The 15,383-nt window shown below is 42.6% G+C and overlaps 1 protein-coding gene and 1 long non-coding RNA gene across 3 annotated transcripts in view; both read left to right on the top strand.

Moving 5' to 3' along the window:
- The first annotated feature begins 124 nt into the window (after positions 1 to 124).
- LOC138068226 (uncharacterized) lies at positions 125 to 10,059 on the top strand. 2 transcript variants are annotated; one of them, XR_011142940.1, is made up of 10 exons: positions 125 to 211; positions 504 to 602; positions 779 to 881; positions 1,859 to 2,062; positions 2,686 to 2,790; positions 4,210 to 4,304; positions 5,736 to 5,821; positions 8,343 to 8,413; positions 8,692 to 8,834; positions 9,411 to 10,059. It is a non-coding gene; the product is annotated as an uncharacterized lncRNA (long non-coding RNA). The 2 variants fall into 2 exon arrangements; XR_011142941.1 differs by lacking the exons at positions 125 to 211; positions 504 to 602; positions 779 to 881; positions 2,686 to 2,790; positions 4,210 to 4,304 and having other exon boundaries at positions 9,411 to 10,058.
- A 3,001-nt stretch (positions 10,060 to 13,060) lies between these two features.
- The window catches only part of ACSL3 (acyl-CoA synthetase long chain family member 3), a 68,680-nt gene continuing 66,357 nt past the window's right edge, over positions 13,061 to 15,383 (top strand). Inside the window, exon 1 of the mRNA XM_068955114.1 lies at positions 13,061 to 13,133. The gene's annotated coding sequence lies outside the window, so the exon portion shown is untranslated. The remainder of the gene's footprint in view (positions 13,134 to 15,383) is intronic.

Below are 15,383 nucleotides of genomic sequence, written 5' to 3' on the forward strand. Positions count from 1 at the left end.
ACTGCTATTGGGTAAGGGCTTGGGACTTCATCCTTAGGACCCTAGGAGCATGACTCAATTCATGAGAACAGCATGTAAAGCAGCTAAGAGGGCAGTGGTCATAAGCACGCTGAAATCAGGGGTCAGTGAAGGTGGATGGGCTGCTCTCTGCGGTCTCCTCAGGGATCGTCTGAAGACACTTTAAAACTGATTGTAGTCTCTTATTTTTTTGGTATGGCAAGGCTTATGCTGACAGCTGCACTGACAGTTATGAATTCTAAAGCCTGGGAAAAGCTAACGGAGTTTTGTTACTGTTTTAATACTCTTTTTATGAGGGAATCCCACCTTGCGTTCCAGTATACTATAACAGAAAAAAATGCTAAAAAGTAAAGTGGCTTTGGGTTGCTTCGAAGGAGTCTCACCATACCTGTGTGTAAAGGGGAGGTGTATTGTGGTTTATCAATGGATGAGCATCACATCTTGTTTTTTGTTGAAATACTAAAAAGCAAATTTTATCTGTAAAGCTAGAAACAGAGAAAAATATGGAATGGAGAACAATTGCACCTTTATGCTTTCTGAAGTGCTGCAGAAACTCTAACCCTGATCACAGCTGTCTGCAATAGGTAAGCAATGTTATCTCCATGCTAAAGGAGTCGACTCTGAAGGGAATCTGGTGTCCTGAAGGATGTAGATGGTTTTTCAGCTGGTGTTTCTTCAGGTTGGTATCAATTTTGTCAGGTAAAGTGCTGGAGCACTGCCTGGACTGGAGATCCCAGAAGTCCCTTGTCTTCTCAAACAGAATACAGCTGTAGAGAAGGAAGAGGAGGAGAGAGAAGGAGGAAATTTACTTAACGCATTCATATGCTGGGAAAATACATCTAGCAAAAAAGTAACTGAAGAAGGTGAGGAACCAGATTCTTTTTTGCAGCCTTCCATACCGTAACAATGTTTCACAAATAGAAAATGTTTCTGAAGCAGCCTTTTGCAGTGCAAAAAAAGAAAGAGGTACTCTGTTGAAGTAATGCTTGTTGTCCTCGTATGCTCAATTTCAGTCTGGCAACCAACCTTGGGTCTTTTCAGTCTTGGACAGTGCTAACAGGCAAAAATTGTCAGCCAAGTAATAACACCTTCTGTTCATGCAGTTTATTTTCAGCTAAATCTCTTACTCATGTGAATGGAGTCCTCTTGCTTTTTGAATGGTTAGGTTGAAATTTAATAAACCACTGTGGCAAACCAAGGAACAAAGAGCCCTCCAGCAAGCTGCTTGTAAGCTTTTTTAGCTAATATGAATCAAGAATGGTCTATTATTTTCTTTCCGCAGTTCAACCAATATCAAATATACAGAATAGGGTTGTTGAAAGGAGAATGGGAATCCTCTATATCAAAGTTGCAGAGCAGAGGCTTCTCTTTTTTGTTATTTTTTGTGTGTATTTTTTTTTAAAGGAATTGTTTCCTCAGGAAACTGCTTGCTAATAATTCTTAGACATAATAATTTGGACACGTGCTTTAAAAAACATTGAAGTGGAAGTTTACACTAAAACAGAACCCCAATTTATTACATGTTGCTAAAATTTATGATATTCCTCTAAATTTGTCTTGCATAGATAGAAAGTAAAATGTAATTTTTGGCATTAAAGCAAGCATCTTTCATGACTTAAAAAATTGGGAGGGGGGAGGGGAGCTTTCAGGGGAGACTCATACAGAGAAAATGTCCTACCCAGTCTCCCTGGCGAACCCCTGCCTGGTAGAGGCCTGTTTAAACGAAGAGTCTAGTTAAAACAAGAAGGCCCAAGAACCCTAAATCACGTCAGTTCTTGCAGAAGATGAGCGAAACAATTTGCGAGGAAGGGTGGGCTGACCGATGTGCGTTTGTTCTTAGGGGTCCCGGAGTCCAGGCAGAGCGCTGTTTACCAGAGCTGTAGCTACCTATAGGTGACCTTAGCTCAGCTCGGGAAAAACGTGTTTGCAGTGATTGTTACTCAGCGTGCCCAGCGGGGTTGACCCTGAAGTGGCGGTGGTGGTGCCGATGGCTGGATCGGAGAAGCTGGATGACGGGCTGCCTGTTTGCAGGAAACTGCTCTAGGTGATGACTGACGTAGGGAAAAACCTTACTCTAGCACCTTGCCGGATAAATATGCACATATTCTGCTTAAAGTAAGGCTTAAAAGCAGTATCTTTTGTAAATAAGATCGTGCTGCCTTTTTAAAATCAGTTTCAAGAAATCTAGCGGAGCAAAATGCGGAAGGGTGCCAACGCCTGCCGCAGCACACGGGCCGAGGGCCACGCTGCAGGCAGAGCTGCTGCCACCGCGGCGCCTGTCCGGTGGCACGGGCGGGCTTGGGCGGCAGAGGCAGCGGGGAGAAACGGCAGCCCCGTCCGCCGCCTTCGGAAGCGGTGCTCCTCGTCCCGGTGCCTTCTCCCGCAGTGTTTTCCCCTGTTAACAGCTCTGCCGCTACCCGCCCGCTGCCCGTGGGAGCCGGCTGCCGCCGCGCTGCGCCGCCAGGTGGCGCCGCCGCGCCGGGCTCCGCGGGGGCTGCGCCGGGCTCCGCGGGGGCGGTCTCGGCGCGGCCTCCCGGAGCGAGCGGGGACGCCCTTCTCCCTGCAAGTCAGCAGATTTTGCAGGGTTGTTTTAGAGGAAAAAAAAAAAGTGCTTATATATATAAATATATATATGTATTTATTTTTATGTATAAAATGTAATTACAGTGACTGAGGCTGAAGGAAGTACTGAATTGCTGCGCGGAGGTTGCCAACGTGCAAGCTGCGTTCAGAACACCGCCCTGGTTGCCCTGTGTGCCCCTCTGGGTTCAGGCGTGGAGGATGTTTACTATATACTCTGCTCTCTTTATCTATACGTTTCTAAAGGCTTTATAACAAAGTGCAAATAATGTCAGCTGCATTTTACAGATGGGGAAAAAAGAGGAGTAAAATTACTTGCCTAATCCATCACAAAGAGCAAATAACGTGTAAATCTGGGTTGGTTGTTCTCTTTGCTGGGTATCGCATAAGAAAGCTTAACGTTTTTAAGCCTATATTTATTTATTACAGCTTCCAGTATACAGGAAAGCAATACATATTATAGTTGTATAAACGTTTCTACTTCTTCCAGGCAGATAATTGCAGATGTATATCACTTTTCACATGCTCAAGCACTCTCTGAGGTAGGTGCTTTGGCAGAGATGCAACATCAAAGCAGCCGTGAAGGATTAAGGTCCCAGACTTTAGAATAAAATGTCAACTTTTTAGCTATCTTTTTGTCACTGTGTATTTGAGAGGTGTGTGCAAGGCAGGTTTTCAGAAGCGCTTACTACTAAAAGCGCCATATGAAGCCACAAGACAGTGACTCCTCAGAATCTGTGAAAATTAAGACCTAAAATTCAGGCTTTTCTTAAGAGCCCAGGTTTGTTTAGGTTCCATCTTCAATGGACAAATTTTCAAAATGCTGCTGTGAATTTTTTGTTACGCTTGTCATTAGAGTCACAAATAAGGATTTTGGGTTGCTGAGAATAGCCAGTATCAACCCAGTCCTCAGTACCAAGGGAGAGGATGTTCTGGGATATCTGTCCCTGGGTGTCAAGATTTAGGCATGCACACGCTCACACTTCTAAGACCGGACGAGGTCACAGCTCAGTCGTGTTCCTCACCACTCGGCACGCGTCTGGTTTGTAGTGCCTGGCTACAGGATGACTCCTCGGTTTCATTGCTTCGAGAGCGGGATGCCAAGGTAGATCGGACGTAAGGCAGGAGCAGAGGAGAGTTTGTCTTGCTGCTCTTGCCTAGGGGAACCATGGGACCGATTCTTGCTGCAGCTTTACAGAGTTTAATAAATAGACTCATCTCCTGAGAGCTCTTGACAGTCCACGTCTGACTTCTCTGCTGCGGAGGCTGCTGCTGCCTTAGTGCGTTCATCTGCACTCCTATCTCATCTTCTTCTATCTTACTTCCTTCTGCTTCAGTGTTTTGCCTGAGAATTTCTTCTGCATATGTGACTTTGTAGCTTGACTTCTTTCTTTCTGAGGGAATATCTTAAGGCTGGGAGCAGGAGGGTGGGCAAAGAAAAGAGGTGGCCCTACTATTGCTACTCAGTAAGCTATTTGAAATGTATCAGTGCTTTTTGATCTTCAGAAAAAAAAACCTATGAAAAATATTTCATATTCTCGAGTACTATGAGTTGGAAACTTGTTTGTTTCGGTAGGATTTATTTTTCGTCCTGTTCATTCTTGATTTTAGGCCTTCTGAGCCTCCTTCCCACTTCTTGGCTACCGATTGACCAATATGTGTGCTTTTCTTCCTTGGCATTTGTCCCACTTCCAGTGAGGTCAGAGGTAATCTCCTGCTGTGTTTGAGCATGCACTGCCCTTGGGGAAACAGCAAAGAGAAGGGGGGTTGTGGGCACACGACCTCCGCAGCTCTCACCATGGTGGCTGAGCCATCACTGCTCTGCTGCTAGCCCATCTCTGCTGGGCGTCATCGTCCTGTGGCAGACCAGCAGGGCAAGGCGCACGTCTGCGTCTCAACCTGGCATCTTCCCTCAAGCCTTCCTCAAAACTGAGGGTGGCAGGACCCGGCAGAGGTGCAAGGAGCAGGCAGTTGTGGGCAGGAGCGTCCCTGGCTGCCGAGGCCAGGAGCATCTCTGTGGGGCATCGAGGTTAACAGCCGAGCATGAGATGAAACATTTCCAGATACCTGTTCACCTTTTAAACTCCCATCTCCTGTGCTTGCAAAATTTCATCAGTTGTTTAGAGTACAAAAGATTTAGGTCTCTAATGTAAGCAACTAAAACATTGGTGTGATTTATGTGCGCTCATCCTTTTTTGTATTAGCAGCAATGACTCAGTTTTACTTAGCATCTATAGCTGAGTCGCATGAAATAAGGAATGCTTTAAAAATGTGGAAGTTTACTATCCTGTGCCTTGATTCACACTCAGTGTCAGAGAGCCATATGTATATCATTGTAGTCTGTCATAATTAACATCCTCAATCAAAGTTTCATTAGCTGTGAACTGGAGATGCACAAGTTTATGACTTGATCATAAAAAAGTTGACTGAGGTGGGAAATATTTGTTTAGCTGTCACATAACACATGGGATGAGGAAATGGGCATGATTGCCGTAGCTCAGTTAACAGTGTTGTCATATGAAATGCTGTAGTTCTGGTTACCAGATACAAATCAAGACAACTTGTACTATTTGCCCTTCCAGAAGAGGAAAAGCATTAGTGGAAATCCTGAAAGATTGTATCTCATTAATTTCTGAAATTATGCATCTGCTCCCATTGTATTTGCACTCTTTTGAGGAACAAGCAGGCATGATGTAAGCAGATTTTAGTGTCAAAGGACATTTTACCTGAGTGATTACTGCAAATTAATCCAGTTAGGTTTGACCCAAAGTGTGAGAAACTGAAGTTCCAAATAAGACCTCTACCTTTCCCCTGTCCCCTTCCCTGTAAAGGATGATTTATCACTGGAATTAGACTGCTTTCACTGGCCTGCTAGTATTCACTTTGATATAAATGTGTGTATTATGTTGTTTAGTTTGGTATGGAAATAGTGGCTAGTGGTTTGACTGTCATTCTGGTTCACGTCTGGAAGTAATGGACATCTTCCATAGGACTTGCTCTGTGTAACTTTATTCAGAAGTTTTTCATCCAAGCATTCAAAAGCGGGCATGGAATTAAAGTTAATAATCAGGTATCCTTTTTATTTTGAAATGAGGGGTCCAGTGCCTTCTTTAAACCTGTCTGTTTGTTGTATCTAGCTTTTGTATCCGTTTGCTGCATCCTGACGGGGAACAGTGTGCCTGGTTTCTCCTCCCAGTGTTGTTAGGCGTTTCCTAACTTCCAGGTAAGCAGCTCTGCTGTTCTTCAAGGCAGAGGTTTCCCCGACTGAAGGGCCCGAATGACAGCAGGACTGCCTGTTACATCAGTTGCTCTTGGAACGGTATTTGACGCACTAATCTGCATTATGTGGGATTAAACAGGCACAGTAATTAACTTGCATAAGCGCTTTAGCAAATTTTGGCACTTGAATTGCAGCATGTCCTGTATATGATGAAGCAGAGGATGTATAACATGGGGACAGCACAGTGGGGAGTTGTGGAGAAGAAAACCAAGTCGAAATTTTATCCATAAACAACAGTGAGGAGAGAGGGAGAGAAAGTGCGTACAGCCAAAATCAAATATCTCTTGTCACTTTTGAGGAGCTAATGTGGGCTGAATGTTTACAGGCATGCTGAAAAGGCAGCGTGGGATACTGGGCGCTGGCACTCACAGCTCTCACTGAATCCAAACAACAGCTATGGAAGAAGTAACTCCATTTCCAATCCTACGTTAAGTGTCATTCTTAAATGAGCAGCAGAGTGGTACCTAGGAATTCAGTTAATCAGTTTATAGTGTTTACTCATCACAGATTATAACTTTAACTAATTCTTACCCTTATGATTGGGAGAGATTGAATTCAAATGTGCATCTGTAATCTGGAGGAAAAAAAAAAAAGAAAAGGTAGAGGTGTCAAAAATTTCCCTCACCCGCTGTCCTCAAGTTCTGCATTGAACTCGGTGACTGAGCACCTAGGTTCTTCGAAGGACCTACCCTTAGAAGCGTTGCAGAAATAAGTCCAAAGCACTGTGTCTTTCCACTGGTGTATGGCAACTCTTAAATACACCTAATTCAGCTAATTCAGATCTGCTTTGACTCAAAGGAACAGCAGGGAAGGCTGTTTCAGTTGCCGAAAGGCGTTTGGCTGAAGCATTTTCTCTTTCTTTTAAAACACGCAACACCAAGGGAAAGGGCTTGAAGTCAGCAGGCAAACTGGAGACGATTTTATTCCCTCTGTATATATAGCATGTAATCCTGAGGTTTGTGTATGAAACTTTTTTCACTTTTACATAAGGCAGAAGTTAGTCACTAGCAGGTCATCTGGAGTTTGTAAGGGTTGAGGAATAAGGGCTGTTCCAGTTTGCCTCTTAGACAACGTGGGCTTTTTGTTTGTTTGGCTTTTGGACTCGGGGTCCTTCTGCAAACCTCGCAGCAATGTGTTCTCAAGACCTTCTTGCCTCTCAGGAAGTGTTGTCTTAAGAGACTACACATTTCGGAGCAAAGCCCTTGGAGTTTTCTCATCGTCCAGATAGTCCCACATGACTCCAGACGTTTTAGAAATTGTTGAGAAAATATATACTGCTGAAGGAAACAGAAAACTTAGGTATGGTGGATTTTAACGTTACGCCACAAACCTGGTGAAAATGCAGATTTTCAGGTTGTTCTAATGCACCATCTTAAAAACTTGTAATAACCCTGGGAGAAGTTACTTTCGAGAATTGATAATCAGCTCAAGAAAATTTCATTTGTAAGTTCGGAAGGTATAACAACTTCCCTCATGTGTTTAAAAACAAATACAAATGGGAAAAATAGATCTTCTACTGACTTCTCCGTCCTTTTACCAAGGTGAAAGAGTGTCTGATCTTGCAGTCTGGAAGTCAGAACAGTGGGTTGTCATACAGGAAACTGGGATTCACAAATGAATTTAAGGGCTGATCATTTTATAGTAAGAAAATCAGAGTTAATTAATTGATTGCCTTGGGATTCCGACTGGGCCCTCATACTCCGTGCCTCGGTTTACCTCTTTGGCCACGGCATTATTATTGCTTCCTAGTCTTCCACTGCTGCAAATTGCTAAAAGTGTAGCTGGGTACCTAAGCCTGTTGGTACGTGCTGGCTGGTACAGCTGTGTCACAGACTAGTTTCCCTAGTGCCCCTGCAGCACCAGGAAATCTCTGCAAAGACTGGTAGAAGGTAAACCGATGTGAAAAGTAGAGGAGAATAAGATCCTTTAGTGGCCTGATCCTGTAGAACGCTAAACTTCCTTGTCAAAGGCCAATACTGAAAACCTGACACGTACTGCAAGTTTACTAGCTCTACCGAGAACATCTGTACAAGCGCACACTCCTTTGAAGAAACCCACTCGGGGTGTGAAAAGCTGTGAATCTTACCTAAAGCGGGGCAGCTTTCCGAACGACGCAATGGAGGTAAAACTAGGAAGTGATTTTGTCACCAACTTAAATCTTCTTTTTAAGCATTGAAATCTACCTCCATATAGGACATAGTTCCTAGACTCCTCCTTTAGACAGCAAGTTTTTCTTTGAAACCTGACTTAACTCTTTAATTGATATTTTTATCATATGAAATGGGAAAATGAAACAGGCAAGCTGTTTATAGTTAAACCATTAATAAAAAGCAAAGTGCATGAGCAAGTGATCCCATACTTGAAAGAACAAAACCAAAGGTATGAACATAACAAAATAAAATGACTTTGAAGTTTAGGTGTTTTACTAACTGGAATCCTAAAAAACATGTCTTGTTTCTAAAAGTCTCTCTTCACCTGGTTTGGTACGATGACAATGTGGCACTCTGAACTGCTGCCCGATGGAAGTTTCCTTTGGTAAGTGGTAGTATAAAGCAAATAGCAATGGTAGGTATCCATTACCTTTGGGAGAAAGGTTACTGATTTGAGTAGCTGGAAATCCTGTTTAAAAAACGTTTATTACGATATTTGTCTACAGTCCTTTACAGTGGCAGCTAGGTAAGGACGTTGAAACGCTTAATATTCATATGTATTAGTATGATTTTTGCTAATGTGATAATGTCATGTATCCTTTTCAGTATTATAAGGATATTATTCTAATATTGCTTGGCTTTGTTACTATCTTTGCTGTGTAGGATTTCATGGTGCAAGACAGTAAGAGCTGGAGAAGATGGAGTACAGCATGGAGTTTGCTCGTTCCATTTAAAGTTGCTATTCATATCCCATTGCACTTTTTGCACAGTTGCCTCAAAAAAATCTGATTCTACTTTCAGTGAAGGTATGTATCACAGGGCCCTCATGACTCCTTCTGATATAAACGCAACTTCTCTGCTTAATACAAACTGGTATTTGTAAAGGGGTATAATTGTAGCTCTGTGCTGAGATGAAGATGCTCCTCAAAGGTGAGGCCTTTGGGTATGCTGTTTCAGCCTCATTTGTCACCCCAGTGTGACCTATCCATGAAGGCGTGCATATGACACTTGTCATGGTGAGGTCTGAGTGCCTCATCACTGTGGAGTCACCTGCCGCTCAGAGACTGAGTGGAGCGGAAATGGCGCTGAGCCAGACGTGGACACCAGTGGGTGGTGGTCTGAATGGGTTACAGAGGCTGGGTGGCTTTGACTTAATCTGTGAGAAGGCAAACCAGCTGTCATCGGGGAGTGCAGATGGACAGCTGTGTTTCAGATCGCTTGCATTAAAAAAAAAAAAAAAGAAAATGAATTGGAGTGTAACATATAACCATCCCCACTGGTTGTTACTGGGCTCCCCCGTTACCACCTGCTGCCAGACAGAGCACGCTTGTTCTCCCTCCAGCTCTCACTGCAGAGGGGATTTGTTTCCTCTTCTGTTCTAGGCTGTAGTCTTGATTGCAAGTGAAAACTGCACTCTTGGCTTCCCTCCAGAGTTACAACCCAGTTTCCAGGACTTGTTGAAAAAAGAAAAAAACAAAAAACCAAACACCCAGCCAACCTTCCATAAAATTTAATCTCTTCTCTGATCATGAAAGGCACCTTTTTAACGTATCAAGACTGACTTTTGATGTCATGCCAATACTGCTATTGTTTTCTTGGCATTGTTAATTTGAGTAACTTTCAATTAAATCTTTGACAGAAAAATAGCTTTCAGTTGTGTATTCCCTACAAATACATCATTTTAATTCATCAGATATTGAATAATTGTTTTTCATTAAAACAGCAGTCTGAGCCCAGGTAAAACATCTGTTTATAGCGTGGTTATATAGATGGCTTATTTTAATAATGTATAAACATTTAAAATAAAAAGAATTAGAACATAATGTCCAGGTTCTGTTAATGTTTGACAAGGACTGTTCAACATCTGCTAAGTTTTGGTGAGGGGCTCCGAGCAAAGGAGCTAGCACTGAAGGGATATGTAATCTGACAGTCAAATTTGTAAGTAAATAGGCAGTTCCACTTATGCATCCATATATATATATTTGTATATGGCCATGTGTGTATGTATGTATATATTAAAATGATTGATAGAACTTTCTCCATCCAATTTCTGTTCAGCTCTTAGAGATTTTGAATGACGGATTTTAATAGGCTTTCTTAGTTCTCTTGTAAGGCTGTTAAAGACTCGCTCACTGTTGTTTAAAGCGATCTGAGGGTCACCGTTATTCTATTCTATCCCAGTTCAAATTTAGTAATACTAAAGGGGAGGGTTTTATGTTTTAAATTTAAATTAATTCCATCAGCATTCTTATAATTATTTGTGGCTTTGGTCCAGCTTCTCCATGCCTTCCCAAGGCATACCTGGGTTCTCAAAGGTATTTTACTAAGTACGGTAATATTGATAAAATTAAGTGAGGTCTTTTGAAATGCAAATATGCCCCCCCACACCCCGTGGATTTCTGTTCTGCTTAGATTCTTCAAAAGATTCCTGATTAATGATCAATTTCAAATAAATCTTAGTAACTAAAGACATAGCCCAAAAGAACCGAGTCTGGACTGGCGTTTTCCCTTTAAACTTAGAATCTGAGTGCGAGTCTGGAGCCTGACCTTATGGCTGAAGCTCATATGCAGTCGAATGTGTTGAGCCAATACAGTGACTTAAGCTGCTTTCGAATCATTCCCCTCTGACAAAAGCAAGTGAATGAGGATTGAACAAATTAATTCAAAGATGCCAAATTGCAGACAGTCTTAATTGTACATAATCTAATGTAATGACAGTCTCGGGCCGTGACTACAGGTTCCTGGTATTCTCCCTCCTAACTTGTTCCTGCCTCTTCCCCGAGGGGGAAGGTGCATTGTGTTTGTTTTTTTGAACTGAATCATTTCAGAAATCTGGCCGAGAGCACGGCCACGCAGGCAGCGAACTGGAAGAGCTGCCGGGGTCCACCCGCGATAAGGGCAGAGGAGGTGGGAAGGAGCGCCTGGGCGAGCCCCGCGCACGGGACGAAACGTCCCACGGCCTTAGATGTGGGTCCGCAGGGACTGCCAGGAGCCGGGGAGCTCAACGGCGGATGAAAATCAGACATGAGGGTCACACCTGGTCACACCTGGACCTGCCTAAGCTCTTCAGGTATTTGGGTATGGAGTGAAGTTTTCATCCAGATGGTATTAATAGAAATACGCTGACTTCTGCGGCGAATGGGACTGACCCATGCTGCTTTAATTCAGCGGTGAGGAAAAGAGGGCCTGGCTTGGCCGTGTGGAAACGACCTTCACCAGCTGGTGGTATCTACCAGAGAAATGTCTGTTGGTGGTCGTCTTTTAGTACTCAGCCACTGCTTTAATTAAGGGTTTTACTTGAGCTGGGCCTGAGGAAGAAGATAGATGTTGGGATCTGGTTGTTAGCAAATGCAATATTTACGTATTTTTATTTCAGTATGTAAGTCTTTTCATTTAATGGGTAATAACATTCTATAGATAACCTAGGGATGGATAAAAATATAAAACAGCTTAACGGAGAAAAAAAAAGCAGATGTGTTAAGAGCATTTTGTTCCCTTTTCCTCATTTGCAAGCCTCTTCATGGTTCTCAGCTCTTGACTGCAATGGGTTTTTTAGCCTCTGCTGTGATTATATCAACGTACCTGATGCAAAACCGCCGGTGTAGATATGCTGCCATTATCTACGTGATGACCAGGGCAGCGAAGGCAGCAAATATGGCTTGAAAATGCAGGGTGTTGACAGCAAGGAGGGAAATCACCGTGCACGGGGCACACTGTGGAGTGTGGAGAGTCCCGTGACAGAGGTTTTCTTGTTGGCCTGTTTGTTTGTGTTTCGCTTAGAGGATGAGCTGGAGAGAAGGCCAATAAACACAGCCAGCAAGCAAGGTGCTGTCAGGCAGAGGGCACAAAAAATGGTGCTGAGTCACATATTGTCCTCTGGGCAAGGATGTCAGTCGTTACCGGTCAGGGTGGCGTCTGAAGTGAGGGCTGCTCTGCCTCAGTGTCTGGTGTTCAGCTGTGCAAACAGGCACGCTGCGTACGCCGCTGCCCCAGGTATTTACTCACACACCTACAGCTGTGCTAGTAACGCTTTAATTAAGCAGGAGCCAACCCCTATTGGAGCCAACAGGATTTTGGCTCAAGTGAGAGGGATGTAATTTTGCTTTTTAGTTAATGTGTATTGCATATAATTGAACCTGCTGCAGGAGAGAAAGGCTGATCTTAAGCCGATAATTCCTTGTTTAGATGTGACTTAAAATAACTAGCTTTGGGGAGCAGCGCTGATAGCAAGGAGAAGTGGTCTCCTGCCAGGACCATCAGCAAGCTGCAGAGAGCCCGGGAACTGTCACTTTGACTAACCTCGGAGGCCCCTTATCCCAGCCTTTCATCACCCGGTGAACGGCTGAATAAAACCCAACAGCAAGAGCTGGCCGGAGCCAACAAGAACTGAAGAGCTGCGGTGGGCTGGGAACTCTTCTTCCCGTCTAATTTCAGCAGAAGCAATCTGCCACCCAAGTAGGGGAGAATTCAGTTAACAGAGCTAAGGGGCAGCGAACACAGTCGTGTGGACATGATCATTAAGCCTGGTAGGAAGAGGGGCTATTATCTCAATTAGCGCCCGTGAAATGGAATACAGATGCACCAGCTTCCAACTGTTTACCAAATATATCCAGCTTCCTGTGGATACACACTTGTTTGGCCGTTCAGGTTGTCACAGCTAGTTCTTACTGTTACATTTTGAAGTCTTAGCTGACGATGGAAAAACAAAAGCAAGCCGGGAGGAGGTGTCACTGAAAGCGGGTGAAGAATCCTGGCGCTGTAGGCAGTGCTGCCGGTGTGAACAGCACGCCGTGCGCTGACAAGCTGGTAAAATGCATCTCTCTCAGTCATCCTCACGGGTCTGGCCATAACTATGCTTTTAGTTACAGGGCACCACAAGTATGCATGTTGTTTTTCAAGTATGAAAAGCTCTTTTGCCTGTAGTTGGAGTCTCTGATACCTCTAAACTTTGTTCCTAGTCTGGTGCAACTGTTCGAGGTTTGTGTTGCATGTGCCACAACAAGCGATGAAAGTAAATAAGGCGGAGGGCAAAGGGGACGGAGAGCAGGGGTTACAGCAGCTCGGTCAGAGCTTTTGGGTTGTGCTCTGGGAACAGCCTGGGATGGGTAAGTTGTTCACGGGGACTGCATTTCTCGCAGGGGAGGGAAAAAACTGGCAGGAGATGAAGCAGAATTTTCAGGGGACCCAAAAAATTTAGTTAAGCAGGAGAATTACCTGCTTGTTGGCCTCTTCTTTCCCTGGCACCGGTTTTGTTGCGTTCCTTTGAAAGAGATATTGTTGAAATACAGCATCTTTCTCTTGAAATTGCCAGTTTGCAGTTTTACTGTCTGCATTGTCAAGGACACGCTGTAATCATCAGTTCCTCCTCTAGCATGCTGTGTTATGTGTGCGAGTGCTACTCCACAGCTGGCACAAAGGTTACTTATTTTAGACTTAAGCGAGTCAATTCCCACGTTATTATAGCATATATGTATTTCCTAAATCAAGGACTGGGTTCTGCAGACAAAAAGTGTTTCTTGAAAGCCACGTTGTTAGTGTAAAATTTAAAAAAATCATTACTTGCACCATGGAAAAATCTATGTTTTTAGTAGTAAATCTAAGATTGCATTCTTTACATTCTGGATTCTGAGCCTGTAAATCTTTCAGACTTTGTTTGTACAAGCACTGAAATCTTAGGTTTTTTTAAAAATAAAAACTAATTTTTCTTATATCCCTAACTCTAGTAAATGAAAATTAGGAGAAATACAGGTTCCCACAAGGCTCACTGTGATGCCTAGCAGTGCTGTGAAAGTGTTGCTTTTCAGCAGGTTGGGAGATGATGCGGTATCTTAGGATTAGGAGCTTGACGATTTAGTATTTCTCCAGATGGAAGATACTTACTAGTAGCATAAAAAACTACTCAATAAGGGTGATGAGGTGCAATCTGTTCCATATTGCATGATTCTTTGTGTACTTGCAGAATAGCACTAAGCAACTTCTAAAATCGGACTGAAAGCTGGATTTTCTCTTGAATAAAAATGACTGTTCTTTTCATGGGGTAATTACTGTCTTGTTGATTGTTACCTTCAGTGCTGTGGACTGAGAAAGAGCTGGGTAATAAATAAGTAATAAATAAGTAATAAATAAGTCTAATAAATAAGTAATAAATAAGTCTAAAGAGGTTTATGTACTGATGTTGCAAACTGTTAGATAAAGACAGATATAAAGATAGACCAGTGTATCTTTTTTTTTAAATGAGTTTTGTCCTTTGAAATGGTCACAGGAAACTTAATATTGCTATACAAACTGGTATCCCTTACACAAGAAGAATAAGGAGATATGAGCTGAATGCCCTTTATTACTATCATCAAAGTAAGTTTCTTAATAAATATTAGTTCTCAACGTTTTTTATCATACTTTCCTTGGCTTGGCAGGAACAATGCAAATGACACCTAATGACAGTTCTTCTAGCTGCTCCTATCCCAAAGGCATCCAGGTTTCAAACAGTGATTAGATATTCCACAATATACTTTCAGTAACTTCATTTATTACTCACTATTATATTACTATTATATTCACTATTATTATTCACTATTTATTATCACTGTTAATTACAATACCACCGGAGTAGTATTGCTGTCTATTACTAACTTACAAAGAACCTTGAAAAAATAGTTGATCAAATTTATCTGAAGAATACTTTATGGTAAAACAGCCCTTTCGTTTACACACGTTTCTAACGCATCAGCGTGCTACAAGACTGATTGCTCTTATTACTTTAGCATAATAGTTAGTATCTAATTTTAAGAGCCTAATGACTTATAAATGTCACACCCCAAGATTTTACATTGATGCATATTTTGAAGATAGTAATAAAACTGTTATTTAGGCCTCCAAAAACATAGTTCATTTCTACCTGTTTCCTTAAGAGGCAACTATTGCCCAACCGCCCCCAGGCAACAGCAGTACCTTGCTCCCATGAAAACTCATGCTGTTGGCTGTGTTAAAGTCCCGTTCTGGAGGAAAAAGGAGGTGACTCAGGATATGCAATTGAGTTTTGTAATCTTTCAGAATGGTCTTCCAGGAGCAAAACAGGTTGTGTGAGAACACGGCCTTGATGAGCTGTGCTAATTACAACGTCTGGTTTAAAATTCCAGGCTTTTGTCTAAACCTGAGAAATGGGTGAGACAAACTGCCTTCCAAAACAACCTAAATACATTAAACCAAGTACAGATATACTGTAAAATTTTTACAGAGAATAACTATTTCTAAGGTGATCACTAGCTAAATGAAGTTTAGTTTTCCCCGCGTTGTCATAATCATGAAAGCGTAATATATTAACAACACACATTTTTGTTTATGGAAGGTCTCTGTGA

The sequence above is a fragment of the Struthio camelus genome, chromosome 9, assembly GCF_040807025.1.
Source record: "Struthio camelus isolate bStrCam1 chromosome 9, bStrCam1.hap1, whole genome shotgun sequence".
In the NCBI taxonomy this organism is placed as follows: Eukaryota; Metazoa; Chordata; class Aves; order Struthioniformes; family Struthionidae; genus Struthio; species Struthio camelus.